Source organism: Phascolarctos cinereus, unplaced genomic scaffold (assembly GCF_003287225.1).
Source record: "Phascolarctos cinereus isolate Bilbo 61053 unplaced genomic scaffold, phaCin_HiC Scaffold_4;HRSCAF=312, whole genome shotgun sequence".
In the NCBI taxonomy this organism is placed as follows: Eukaryota; Metazoa; Chordata; class Mammalia; order Diprotodontia; family Phascolarctidae; genus Phascolarctos; species Phascolarctos cinereus.
Window position 1 is genome coordinate 559,988,422 of NW_027555847.1, and position 15,737 is coordinate 560,004,158.

Consider the following 15,737-nt stretch of genomic DNA (forward strand, 5'->3'; position numbering starts at 1 on the left):
GCTCTTGAGGACAGTGGCTGTAGGGTGAGTGAGTCATCCTCTAGGCTAACTATATTTTCTTGAAAGAGATCAGTTCCTATATCCAAATCTACAATGTGTCATCACTTCACTCCAATTTAGACCCTGGGTGGCATGGAATTTCTTTTCTAACATCAATGAATCACCCTGAGATGGCAGAAAGGAATATTAACAACATGCAAAAAGCTCTCAGAGGAGCTGGGTTTTTTTTTTTTGATACTTTGCTGCCCATCTGAGAATCTGTGAGATGATATCTTCATAATAGCTTGCCTGGCTACCAAAGCCATTCAGGTTTGAACATACTAGTATACTATTTTCTATCTGTTGTGATAACTTACACAAATATTGCTTTAACATTTATAAAAATACTTTCATCATGATAGGTAGTACAAGTTCTCTTATCCCTGATTTCAGATGAAGAAACTGAGAGGTTCTCAGGTTGTTCAGCTGAAGCCTAGTTCCAAATGCAGATCTTTTGATGCTAGGACCAATCTTTTTTCCACTACAATACCATTTTCAAGATATATTTGTGCATCTTTATCCTTTACCCTGGATTTTAACTTAAAGCCTGAAGTATGCAAGATTTGAATAACAGTAAATATGTAGAAGATGTCAAAAGAAAGCCCTGACTGGTTTAGTAAGCCCCCACTATGAAAGAAGAGGGACAGCTAGGTGGCACAGTGGATAGAAGACTGGACTTGGAATCGGGAAGACTCATCTTCCTGAGTTCAACTCTGGCCCCAGAGACTTAATTAGTTGTGTGACCCTGGGGCAAGTCACTTAAGCCTGTTTGCCTCAGTTTCTTCATCTATAAAATGATCTGGAAAAAAAAATGACAAACCAATTCGATATATTTGCCAAGGAAAACCCCAAATGGGGTTATGAAGAGTCGGACACGACTGAACAACATGAAAGAAGCATTGTAGATACTGTGGATACAAAGACGTATGGAAAAACAGTCCTTGCCTTCATACAAATTCCATTCTACTAGGGAGATTCATACGGATAAATAAAAGAGTATTTGAAGAGGAGGAGGTTGTTTACCATATGAGTGAAACAGAAAATGAGTGAGTCCAGAGAAGATCTAGGAAAGATTCATGTTGTCATCTCCATTTAATAAAGACCAGATTTCATTCTGTCAAATTTTCTGCCTTCAAATGAAACAATCATTCATCTGTAAAGTTTAACTAATTGCTTCCCAATAGGAAAAAAAATAGTATATGCAGGTCCAAATAAACAAAATTAACAATTTTCTTAAAGATGGATCAGATTTTGATTAGTGGCTTCAATGACCATATCTGAATAATTGCTCTCCCCTTATCTCTGCCCCCAACCTTCCCACATACAGTTACCCGTGATATTTTCATTCTGAAACAGGTCAGGGTGGAGAGGGAATTACATAATCTTCTACATCTTGATCAGAAGTTGTGCTCATCCAATCCTTTATTAATCTTTGATATTTTTACCCCGTCTACTAAAGAAAACATTGGCTAATAGTAGCTAACATTTATATTACACTATGCGCCAGGTACTATGCTAAGTACTTTGTTGTCCTGGGTCACAGTTAATATGTGTCTGAGGTGGATTTGAACTCAGAGCTTCCTAACGCCAGGCTTAGCAATCTATCCACTGTGCCACCTAGTTGCCCCAAGCTACATAATAATCAGCTGCAGTTATTTAAAAGGGCAGCTAGGGTGGCACAGCAGAAAGATGCCTGGCCTGAAGTCAAGAAGACTTATCTTCCTGAGGTCAAATATGGTCTCAGACCCTTATTAGCTGTGTGACCCTAGGCAAATCACTATACCCTGTTTGCCTCAGTTTCCTCCTCTGTAAAATGATCTGGAGAAGGAAATGGCAAACCGTTCCTGTGTCTTTGCCAAGAAAACTCCAAATGGGGTCACAAAAAATGAGACAGGACTGAACAACAATAAAACAATTATTTAAAATCTAAATCTAACATTTCTCCATTCTTTTGTCTCTGAGGATTTGAGATGCAAAAGCCTTTAGCAAGTAATTAAAATCAAAACTTGAAACAAAAGGATGTCCAAAAGTCGAATGAGCTCCCTCAGGAAGCATTTTCCCATCACTGGAGAAGTCATTACTTGCAGGCTGGATGGCTACTTATTGGGAACGTCATAGAATAGATTCTTGCTCAGGAATTGGTTGGACTGCATGACTTCTAAGGTCCCTTCCACTCCAAGATTCTATGATTCTGTGATCTTTAATCCTTAAAACAACCTCTGAGGTTTACATACAATTATCTCATTTGATCCTCACAACAGCCCTGTAGAGATGAGGTAGAGTAAGAACTTTCCTATTTTAGCAATGACCCTCTAAAAAGTTAAGTGATTTACAGCTTGTAAGAGTGAGGGATATGAACTGAGGTTTTCTGATTCCAAATTCAGTACTATTTCTACAGAACCATTCCACCTCTCTATTATAAGCTAATTGAAATGATGCCTTCTAGCTCAGAAAAATTTAAGAATTTCCATAGAGAGTGCAATTGAGGGCTGATAAGGGTAGACCCTGATTAATCTGAGGAGTCTGTCCCATCAGTCTGATGAGATTATTTTGACCTTTGTCAGAAGGGCTATCTCCCATGGAGGTGGACAGGTGCCCCAACCCCCTGTTGAGTGGACAAAAGAAACTCTTCTGATTGGACCCCAGGGTCTGGAGCTACCTCATGATGGCTGGACAACTGAAATTCAGGAAAAGGGACTCTAGTGAGAGGAGCCATCCCCTGTATTGTCCATAGCAATTTGCCCACTCCTTTTCACATTTTCTTTTGCATATTATATCATACGTGGACTTCCAGACTGGGGTACAGCAAGGAAGGGGAAAGATTTAGGGAAGAGGAAGAAGTATTTTTGGTAAAGCAGCATAAAGAAAGTCAAAATTGGAAATCTTTTTATTGTAACTGAAAAGAACTACCTATCTCATTTGGTGTTTTATTAATTAATAATGTATGCAACATGTTTTCAGCTTCTCACATAAACATATGCAGACATAGTTCCTCCACATTTTATAAAGTTTCTGGATATTGTACCAGGTTAGTTTCAGTTGTAATTTAAGGCATTAAATATTATCATATTTGTTATTTATTGAGTTAATCCATAATCTTGCTAGTAGTCTTTTTATAGCTTTTTTTATTTCTAAAATTTAAATACACAATATTAGAAACTGAAATATTAAAACTAAAATACAAAATAAGAAAAGAAAAAAAGCATCGCCATGTACGGCTGGTAGTCTTTATGCAATAAGGCAGCTAGGCAGTGAAATGGATAGACAACCAGGCTTGGAATCGGGAAGACTTGAATTCAAATCTAACCTCAGACACTTACCAGCTGTGTGACCCTTGGCAAGTCGCAACCTCTGTTTGCCTCAGTTTCTTCATCTGTAAAATGGAGACAATAATAGTACCTACTTCCCAAGGTGGTTGTTGTAATAATTGTAATGCACTTATTATATTATTAAGGAAATAGGGACAGGACTTGTGATTTCATTGCTACATAATAAATTTGGTTTTAATCTTCAAGACTGATTGCATCATAAATCCAGATCTTAAGGGTACCCTCAGAGGCCATGTAGTCCAATCTCCTCATTTTATATACGAGAAACTGAAATTCACAGAGGACTTAACAAAAGTTCTATTTTTAAGGAAATATCAGAGACTGGATTTGAACCCAGGACCTTCTATTTTAGAGTTAGTGCTCTTCTCGTGGTCTAGCACTTCAGTCAAAATTTACAACTATTCAGCTGAATATAAAATTATTGTCACATTTAAAGGAAAAATTCCACCTTATTCAATGAAGAAATAATAATAACTGATAGTTATGTGACATGTTAAAAATTTGCAAGGCACTTTATGTACATTATCTGCTTTGAGCCTTAAAAACAACTCTGTGAAATACTACAGGTATTACCATCCCCACTTTACAGATGAGTAAATAGTTGCTCAGTGTGGTTAATTGGCTTACATATAGTTAACACAGATGCCAAGTACCAGAGGTAGCATTTAAACCAAGGTCTTCTTCCCAGCCAAGTCCAGCAGGCTACCCACCATACCATGCAACTGCCCAAAATGTCAAATACCAGAACATCTTGATAAAATGCTTTCCCATTGTGTCCTCAGTCAGTTCACATTCCCCTCTATTTGCTACAGTGATAGTACACCCAGGGGTGTGCTGGTAAATCCATAATAACCTGCTGGGGGAGGGAAATGTATGCACAGCATACTTTTAAGTTTAATCTGCATTATTAGTCTAGACAATCAACAACACAAAATCAAGCCCCATCTGTAGCCTTTGCCAGTGGGACCAAAGGACCGCACCAAAAATTTAACAGTAGTTCTAGAAAGCCAGTTGTCTTTGACTTCTGATATTCTTAGAGAAATTTCTGATTGCTAGAATGTAGAAGTTGCTTACCTCAAGAAAAGCAGAAGTGAATAAAGGTTTTTCTGTCATTTGTACCTACCTGAAAAAAGGGAATGGGGCAGTTACTGAAAAAGAAAAAGGAGCAGTCCCAAGAAATCTATTGAAAACTATTTGAAAACGCCAGCTCCTCATGGTGTGTTTTATCCTACTAAGCAACACATGCTAGATTAGACAGGGAAATGCAGTCTGCAATGTTCTTTCATTATAATCTCATTAAACCACAATTCTATGGACCCCTGCCTCTTAGCCATGTTCTAACACTGCTTAATGAGGTGATAACAAGAAACCCAAAACAAATTAGAAGGTACTTCTGTTGCCTATCTCTTTAAACACTTTTTCACTGGATTTTTTTTTAAGATGGTTAGGAACCATCTGAGGGAATACAACTGCCCTAGAACATCAGAACCAATTACCCAAATGAATGTATGCAAACTGGGGATTCATGAGTCACAGATGCTATTTCCCATTCTACCAATAATTCACTGAGGGATACTAGGAAAGTAAGTTCTGAGAAAGGAAGCCAGGGGCACATCCAAAAATACACTAAGGATCAATGAGCCAACCTGGGGAAATACTAACACAGCTCCCAACTAGTCTATGATTTGGTAGTTAGGTCCTTGGGAGCTGCCTTGGGTATAGAGATGTTAAGTAACTTGCCCAGGATTTAAAAACTAACATCAGATGCAAGATTTGTATGCATATTTTCCAGCTCTAAGCCCAGCATGTTGTTACACTGTGCTACCTCTGTTTATTTTATGAATATGTGCCAAATATCATGTTCTGTCCCATCAGCATTGTTAGTGGAGAACAAACACTTTTATATTATCTCCAAGATAGGATGCCCACATACAGCTAATCGGCTCATTTACATTCCTGTACGAGGCAGGTGAGTGATAGACTCTTTTGGCCTTTTTTTACTTGTAAGAGAGGATTCTAAATCTTGTTCCTGGGCAGTTGCCAGGAGGTTCTTCTCTGCTTACCTTAGTTTCTATGTCTAGATATGCCATTTATTGGTGTAGAGCAGAGGATTCAACCCTCAAAATTATCGATAATAATAACCTTAGCTAATTTCTTTCTTAAGCAATTGGGGTTAAGTGACTTGCCCAGGGTCACACAGCTAGTAAGTGTCAAGTGTTTGGTCTGAAACCAGATTTGAACTCAGGCCCTCCTAACTTCAGGGCCTGTGCTCTATCCACTACGCCACCTAGCCGCCCCCTTAGCTAACTTTTCAATTCGACCATGAACTATTTAGTTAGTTGTGAGCACCGAGAAAAAGAAATAGTGATCAATACATGCCAGGGTGGTGCATTGTGGGAAGTATGGTAACCAGAATCATGGTCATCAGATCTTGTGATTTCAAGGTCAGCCAGCTTTCTACTATGCCTTATATAAGAATATGAAGGCACTGGAGTGTTTAGCAGAGGAAAGGGAAGATTTAAGGGGAACATGATAGCTATCTTCAAGTATCTGAAAGAACTGTCATGTGGAAAGGAGATTTGATTTGTTTTGTCTGACCTCACAGGCACAAGTAGGAGCAATGAGCAGAAATAGCAGAGAAGCAAATTCAGTTCATTATTTAAGAATAAAATACAAAAAACTTCTTAACCATTAGAGCTACTCACAAAGAAATCTGAACAAGTCACACCTTGTCTGAGTCTCAGTTTCTATATCTGAGATAATACCTGCCCTCACAGGCAGGTATTATTTATGAGAATCAGGTGAAATAATCTATGCAGAGTGCTTTGTTCCAAATGCTATCGATAAATGTCAACTATTACTAAGAACAAGTTATACCAGACTAACTTCATTTCCTTCTGGGACAAGATTATTCAACTCTTAGAACAGGTGGCTGTTGTTCAGTCATTTCAGGTAGGGCTGACTCTTTTTGACCCCATTTAAGGTTCTCTTGGCGAAGATACTGGAATGGTTTGCCATTTCCTTCTCCAGCTCATTTTACAGATGAGGAAACTGAGGCAAATGTGGATTTGAGGCCCTGGATAAGAGTTTAATGTTAAATTTGAACTCAGGTCTTCCTGACTCTAAGCCGGGCTCACTATCCTTGGCTCTACCTACCTGCACCACAATGTCATGAACACCATCTGTCAGAGTCTTCATAAAATATTTGACAAAATCTTTTAGGTTTTCCCAGTGGGGAAAATGGAGATATGTTGATCAGGCTGGAGAGTCAGGTAGATTATGACCTACTCATGGGCCAATGTCAACTGGAACGTTGGAGTGTCCTCAGGGTTCCCACCATGATCTGATTCTGTTCATCATTCTTATCAGTGATTTGGATAATGGAAAATAGATAAGGACTCATCTTGGTATTGTGCTTTCCTCGTACCAACCTGATGAGATCACAACAATAACAACAACAATAACAGCTAACACTGAGCTAAGTGCTTCACAATTATTATCTCATTTGATCCTCACAACAACCTTTCGAGGTAGGTGCTATTATTGTCCCCATTTTACAGATGAGGAAACTGAAGCAAACAGTGGTTAAGTGATTTGCCCAGGATCTCACAGCTAATAAGTGTCTAAAGCTGGATTGGAATCCGGGTCTTCCTGACTCCTGGCCCAGAGTCCTCTCCACCACACCACCCAACTGCCACAGGTAGATATTGCAAATGTTATCCCCACTTAACAAAAATGAGGAAACTGAGGTTCAGAGAGGATTCATGACTTGTCTAGAACATTATAGGTGCTTAGTGATTTCATTTATTGATTGCCCAAAGATATCAAACTTATCAAATTTGTGGATGACATAAAGCTGAGAAAGGTAGCCAACAGTTTGGATAAGAGAATCAGGACCTAAAACTATCTCAACAGACTGGAATAGTGAACTGATACTAATGAGATGAACTTGATAGTCATGAGTTTAAAGTCCTATCCTTGAATTTAAAAAATCAATAACATTAGTACAGAGTAGTGGAAGACTTGGGAGAAAGTGGTTCATGTAAAAACAATTTGGGGGATTTAATGAACTCTAAGTTTGCTATGAGTTAATAGTTTGGCAAAGCAGCACCCCCACAAAAAAAGTTAAAGTGACCTCTGGTTTCAGTAAAGCGAATAAGGTGCCCACGACATGAAAAGTGATAGCCCCCTTCAACTCTGCTCAGTCAAGCCACATCTGGAACAATGTGTTCGGGAAGGACCTTGACAGACTGAATTGCATCAAAGAGGGTCATGAGGATGGTGAGAAGCCAGGAAACTAGTTATGGGGCTAGAACCACAGATAAAGCCCATCCATCCACTTGAGGTGGGACTTGTTCTGAATAATAGCTAAGTATAAAATGAATTTTTATAAATAGAATTTTTATTATAAATACCATGATAGCAAATACTAACAGCAAATGAACCATGTGGTAAGCTTTTAAAGGGCAAATAATGATTTCTCAATACATCTGGTTTATAAACCCAAATTGTCGTGTAACTGATTTACTTCAAGTGATGCATGCTTCTACACACAATAAAATGTTCAGATGATCATTAATTTGTGGGTAAAGGGGCCTTAGAGGTCATCAAGTCCAAATCTCTCATTTTAAAGATAAGGAAACCACATTACAGAGTGGTTAAATGATTTACACGATGTCTCACAGGTAGTAAGAAGAAAAATGGGTCTTCAGACTTAAAAATCCAGTGATCTTTTCACTACTGTCCCATCTATCCACTCTTCCTGTGACCTAAATTAACAGGAAGCAGTTTAGACAAGGCTACAAGTCTTACTACTTTAAGTATATCTGATAATCTCTACTGAAGATGATAATAAGTGGGTGTTTTATTGGGAACAGAGATATCAGCAAAAACTAATTGAGAGATAGATGATAGATAGATAAATGCATGGATGAATGGAAGCGTGAATGCATGAATGAGTGCTTAATTAGACAGATGGATGGATAGATAGATAAATGTTCTGTTGAGTCATTTGAGTTGTGTCCAACTCTTCATGACCTCATTTGGGGTTTTCTTGGCAAAGATACAGGAGTGGTTTGCCATTTCTTTCTCCACCTCATTTTATAGATGAGGAACTGAGGCAAAACAGGGTTAAGCGACTTGCCCAGAGTCACACAGCTATTAAGCGTCTGAAGCCAGTTTTGAATTCAGGAAGATGAGTCTTCCTGACTTCGGGCCAGGCACTGGCCCACCTAGCTGTGATAGATAGATAAATAGATAGATAGATAGATAGATAGATAGATAGATAGATAGATAGATAGACAGATAGACAGACAGATAGGTAGAAGATAGATGATAGATGATAGAAGATAGAAAGGTAGAGAAAGATAGAAAGATAGGTAGAAGATAGATAAACAGATGATAGAAAGATGATAGAAGATAGAAAGAGACAGAGGGAGACAGAGAGAGAGAGAGAGATTATAGATAGAGTAAGTGAGCATTTACAAAGCGTCAGGCACTGTGCTTACAAATCTGTTTATTAATGGCTGTAAGCTGATTCAAAGGCTTTAGCCATGATACCCATTCAGGTAAAATTAAAAGAGAAAGATAATTTGGAGACAAGCTTTGGGAGACATTTTCTCTTATTTTTATGTATATTTTACATGGAGGTTCCATCCCAATTTAGTGAGGAAAGTCACAGCTAATTTCAGAGTTAGTGAGTTTCACATGCTTCATTCATTTCAGAGTGGAATTAGAGATTTTTCTTTGATTGTTAGAGCCAGAAGGATCTTAGGATCATCTGGTCCAAGCACTCACTTTATAAGGTAGGAAATTAAGGTCCATTGAGGTTAATTGACTTGCCCAAAGTCATATCACTGGTGGCTAATGACAGAGCCAGACCCCAAGCCCAGGTCTTTGGACATCAAGTATAGTGTTATTTTCTCTACAGCATGCTGTCTTCTGACAAGAACCAGGTTAAAATTCATATTGGAAAGAAGTAGGTTTGGACTAAATACCATCCTCTAATTTTCTAGGATAATCAAGAATTCCTTCACAAAAGTCCTATCCTGATGACTCATCATAATCCATCATCCTCAGGGCTGCCAAAGTGATTTCTTTAAGAGAATATCTGCCCATATCACTCCATTACTCAGTAAAGCCCTGGCTTCCTATTGCATTTATGATAAAACATAAACTCTTCTGTTTGGTTTTTAAAGCCCTTCACAATCTGGCCCTGACCTGTCTTTCCAGCCATATTACATATTACTTCACTTCCCACGCTTTATGGTCCATCCAAACTGGCTTTCTCTCAGCTCCTCACATATGGCATTCCTTCTCCCTCTGCACTGGCCATCTCCCATGCCTAGATTGCATTCTCTCCTCACCTCTACCTCACAGATTCCCTCTCTTCCTGAAAATAAACCCAGCTCAAACATCATCTTCTACATAAAGCCTTTCTTGATTTTCACAACTGTCAGTACCCTCCTTTCTAAACTATCTTTTATTAAGCTACCTCATATTTATTTGACATTTATTCTTATGTATATATTCTGTACATACTTGTATATTTACATGTTGTATCCCTGAATAGAATGTAAGCCTCTTGAGAGCAAGACCTGTTTCATTCTTTATATTTGTTTCCTCAATGCCTAGCACAGAGCTGGGCACATAGTACATAGTCAATAAATGCTTGATTGATTAACTTATTGACAGATTGATTATAACATAAAGGTGGCTGGGTTCTGAAAAGCTATATTAATGAAGGGCAAGTTCCAATAGGCCCTCCCACGATGGGAAGGCATAGGCCAGGCAAGAGATTGTCATTTGAGGATTCCCTAGCTAAGTTCAAAGGCTCATCCCTAGAGGACTGACCATAAGGAAATTAATTGTTTTTGGCCACAACAACCCACAAAATATTCTATTGAGAAGTGGGGAGGGGCTGCAATCTATAGGGGGGGAAAGTGCCCACCTTGACACCAAGGCTGTTTTGAAGTAACCAATAGCTCTCTGGAAAACCATCACTTGGCTCTAACCTTAGGCTCTTCCCTATAGTCAGGGAGACCCAGGGCTGAACCTGGACCATATATCAGTATCTTCCTTATCCTGCATCCCTGCCTCATTCCCCTCCTTTATATCCTTTCTCAGATACTCTTTCATATTACTTAATAGACTGACTTGGAGGGAACTTGGCAAAGCTAGATGCAATTAAGAATTAAGTGCATTGAAATGTTAAAAGAATTGCTGGTCATGGTCCAGGTTCCCATGGATAAGCATCCAGTATCACCAAACCAGCGCCATTCATTGTCAACACTGTCAGTGGCAGCTGCATGAAAAAGGAAGACAACTTAGTCATTACGCATCAGAAGTAGCCTATTCTAGAAACTGATGGAAGCCTTGAACTCATAAGGCTTTGTGGTTATTTCTTCTACAGGCACACAATTAAACAGTTTAACTTTAACACAACAAACCATGTAAGAATAATAGCAGACACTTAGAATATATGGCACTTTAAGGTTCACAAATCACTGCACATGCATTCTCTCATCTTAGCTTCATAACAAACCCAAGAGGTGAGTGTTACTATTACTATCCCCAATTCATAGTTGGGGAAACTGAGGCTGAGAGAGAAGTTAAATGGCTTACTTGGGGTCACAAGCTAGTATCTCAGGTGAGATTTGAAGGATGGTCTTCCCAATTCTAGGACCAGCACTGTACTACCTAAATGCCATAGTCCTATCTCCTCCTCCTCACATTACAAATGAAAACAAACTGCACCCAGGACTCTAGAGCAAAGATGATACTCTTGTACAATCCATCCTTTCAGTGACTGGGTACCAGGTGCATAGCAGACTTCTTTTTTTTTCTTGGCAAGGGCTGGACAGAGGGGAGGAGGGGATATTCTCTGTCCTTCTGGCTGCTGAGCCAGGAACTCGAGCTGATGCCAGAGCTCAAGAGCATCCCTTCATTGGTATGAAAGCAATGTGTTGAACTTGGCATCCCGAGTTTCCTTTGCAGGATTCTTGATTATTTTGTGTGTGTGTGTGTGTGTGTGTGTGTGTGTGTGTGTGTGTGTGTGTGTGTATATATATATATATATATATATATATATATATATATATATTGCTGTAGTTCTGTGTCAGTCAGTTTTCTTGGCCCACTGCCCTGCTTTACAATCCTAAACACATTATTGCTAGAGGCACATTTGTTTAGTCAGCCTTTTACCTAAATGGTGCTGGGATAGTCTGGCTGCCTAAGAGACCTTTTCATTTGGTTTTGCTTTCTCCCCAGACCCTTCATTTAGACATGTGTTTGGAATCATTTGATGGGTAAATAGGACAAACTTAAGTAGTGATTGTTATGTACCATACTGAACTACCTACACATGTATATAGGTTGCTTCCAAGATTTGAATGATAAAATATTCAATTTAAAGTATCATATCCTTTCTGGGGCAGCTAGGTGGCATTGTGGATAGGACACTAGGTCTGGAGTCAGGGAGACTCATCTTTATGAGTTCAAATCTAGCCTTAGCCACTTACTAGCTATGTCACCCTGTGTCACTTAAACCTGTTTGTCTCAGTTTCCTCATCTGTAAAATAGGCTAGAAAAGGAAATAGAAGCTATTCCAGTATATTTGCCAAGAAGACCCCAAAGGGGGTCATGAAGAGTTGGACACAATTGAAAAATGACTGAACTAAATATCCTTTCTAGTACAAAAAAGGCTAGAGACCTTATAGACATTCAATTAGTCTTGGTTGAATAAATGAAAAAGTGAGGGTGCATGTTCCATGCCCTTTACCCCAGGTCCATTCAAATAAAGTGTAAGTAATGTTTTAAGACAGTGATGGCAGATTCAATCTGAGATTCTGAAAGCTTTTATCTAAATTAAATATTGGCTTGAATCATTGAATCAGCCTTGTATAATAGAAAGAACACTGGATTTGACATCAAAAGAGACCTGGGTTCAAATCCCACTTCAGAAACCTAATTAAATGTGGAACCCTGGACAAGACATTCAACCTCTCCAAGACTCTCTTTATAAATTGGGTCCAATGATACTTAGCACCAATCTTGCAGAATAGTTGTGAAGATCAAATGGCAGCTAGGTGGCATGTGCCGGGGCCTGGAGTCAGGAAGACCCAAGTTCAAAACCAGCCTTGAACACTTACTAGCTATGTGACTTTGGGCAAGTCACTTAATGACTGTTTGGCTCAGTTTCTTAATCTGTAAAATGGAGATAATGTCACTGCCTTCCTGCTAGGGTTGTTGTGAGGATCAAATGAGACAATATTTGTGGAGTGAATAGCACAGTGCCTGACATATATATTAGGTGATACATAAATGCTAGCGATTAGGAGCAGCTAGTTAGCACAGCAGCTAGAGGTCTGAACCTGGAATCAGGAAGACTTGAGGTTAATTCTAGCCTCACACACTTACTAACTGTGTGATCCTGGGCAGGTCACTTAACTCTGACTACTTCAGTTTTCTTGTCTGTAGAATGGGGATAATAACAACACCTACCTCCCAAGGTTGTTTGTGAGGATCCATTTGAAATAATGATTGTAAAGCACTTAGCGTAGTACCTGGCACATAGTAAGCACTATATAAATGTTAACTATTGTATACTAGATGAGATATTTTATGAAAAACATTATGCAAAGCTTAAAGCCTATATATGCATATATATATGTACATATATATATATGCCAGCTATTTTATTCATTCTCTCTACACAATGGCTTCTCACCTGCTGCTGTTCCTTTCTCTCCATTTACATAGCTATATTCTTAGTTCAGACCCTCCTCATTTCTCATCTGAAATTCACAGCCTCCTAATTTACCTCCCCAGCATTTTCCAGTGTCTTATCTCCAGTTCAACTTACATAAAGTTGCCAAAATATAATCCTAAAGTAGTAAGTAGTCTGACCATGTCATTCCCCTGCTCAAAACCCACCAGTGTCTCCCCATTGCCCATAGGATAAAATATACATTTAGCCTGGTGTTCAAGGCCTGCCACAATCTGACTCCCACTTCCTTTCTCAGTCTTATTTCACACTACTCTTTCTTCTCAAACTCTACATTCTGGACTAGCCATTCCCCAAACTTAATATTTCATCTTCTCTCTTCAAATATTAACTAATTTTCATCTCTGGAACATACCCTGCCTTCATTTGCACATCTAGAATCTTTGTCTTCCTTCAAGCCTCAGCTCAAGTGCTGACACCTCCCTGAAGTTGCTACTACTCTCTCTCTACTCAATTTTCCATGTATTATACTTATTTTATTCAAAGATATAACAGTGACAGTTTTATCTAACGATGCTCTAATCATAAATATCAAATGAGGCTTAAAATGAGCAAGCATGTGCTCGCAAAGGATGAGAACTAGCCAAAAAAAGAAAAAGTCCAAGCTGAAGAGAAGGTTCTTATAGACAGTGAGGTCCTCTAGAATTTGTAGATGTTCACAGATGACATTGTGCTGATTCTGAGCCCCAGTATCCTGCAGATTCTGCTGGAAAAGATACGTAACCACTCAAAAGCAGTTACCTAATCAACAACAAGGGAACAACCAAGTCCATTGGTCCATTGATCAGATTATGACATGCATTTAACAGCATGTAGAGCTCATCCATTGGCATCTTAGACTTTGGTATCTGCCGAGTATTCAAACTCTACTTGAGAGAACTCAACTCTGATGGGCTGGCCAGTTGGTTCAAATGCAAAATGTATACTTGCCAAAAAGACTATTTTATGGAGAACTTACACAGGGCAGGCATTCACATCGTGGTCAGAAGAAGTGATACAAGGACACTCTCAAGGTCTCTTTTGAGAACTTTGAAATTGATTGTGTGACATGGGAGACACTGGCACGGGACTGCTGAACATGGTGTGCCCACATCAGAGAGGGTGCTGTGTGCTCTATGAGCAAAGTAGAATTGAAGTAGTTTGAAAGAAATGTGAGACGTGCAAATTTAGAGAATCCACTCCAAATGTTCACACGGGCTATTTGTGTCTGACCTGTGGTAGAACATTCCAAACTCGTATTGGTCTGCTCAGCCCCAGTCGGACACACTGAAACTTGACTCTAGCACAGTAATGTCATTTTGTTCCTCTTTGAGAACAAAGGACAACAACCAGAACTCATCCATTAGTATATTTTGCATAGTCATTGCAATTGGACAACAAATGGAACCCAGAATTAAGCAGAAGGAGATGAGAGAAAAGATTATTAATAACCAATAATTTGAGGAGATCCAGAGTTTCCTCCCCTTTTCTGAAGTCCTGATTTTAAAAGTTCAGTCTCTTGAAGCACACTACTGATAACGAGACTGGATTAGCTTTCTTAACAATCTTGTTCAGCATCACTAATGTGAAAATATGTTTAATAGGAATGTGTATGTATAGCCTATATCATATTGTGTGCCATTTTGGGGAGAGTTGTAGTGAGAGATGGGGAGAAAAATTTAAAACTCAAAAGCATATGGAAGTGATTGTTGATAAATCAAAATAAATTAACTTTTAAAAAAATCTTGTTCAGACCCTACCAGGTGGGGAAGCCATTGCGCTCTACTCAGATGTGGGTAGGGATAAATTCTTTGAATAGATTACACAAGGCTGGGGGGTGGTCTGGGTATAGGTATAATCTCTCCTTGTCTTGATGTCACTCCAAGATGCTTATTATAATATAGCCCAGCCTGTCACATAATATTCATTTTCTCATTAATTATTAACCAATCAGAGTTGATTGCCACCCTCAGGAACATCCATTCTTCCAAGAGCATATAAACCATGATTGAGGAAAGGGTTATTTAGAATGCATGCCATCTTGGGGTGGGGGGAGGGGAGAGATGGGGAGAAAACTTGGAACTCAAAATCTTGTGAAGTAAATTTGAAAACTAAAAATGAATTAGTTAATAAAAAAGCTTTAAAAAAAAAAGAAAACAAAGTCCAATCCTTTCAATACTTACATTCTACTGCTATTGTTAAATATCTGTGAAATATGGAATAAAACAGTCTTTGATGAACTGAAAATGGATATTAAGCAGAGAGACAATATGGGTATGAATAGCTCTAACATGACAAAGCAGAAAAGGAGTAAAAGAGGTCACTAGAGAATTGTATGATAGAAAAAGATGGTCTGGCTATATAGCAAGTGATGGATGACAGGTACCTAGCCATAGCACTCCACTAGCAGCCTCTACATATCAGGAGAAATTGAGGAATGTCTCCAGCACCTTGGGTGAACCTCCTTTATCAAACCAATGGGAGGACAAGGACAACAGTGGCACAGGATTGGGTAGGCATGGATGGGTTGCCATCTGCATCATTGGAAGAAGCATCCCAATCAGTAAAATCTCAGATACATTCAAATGTGTGAACATTCCACCAGT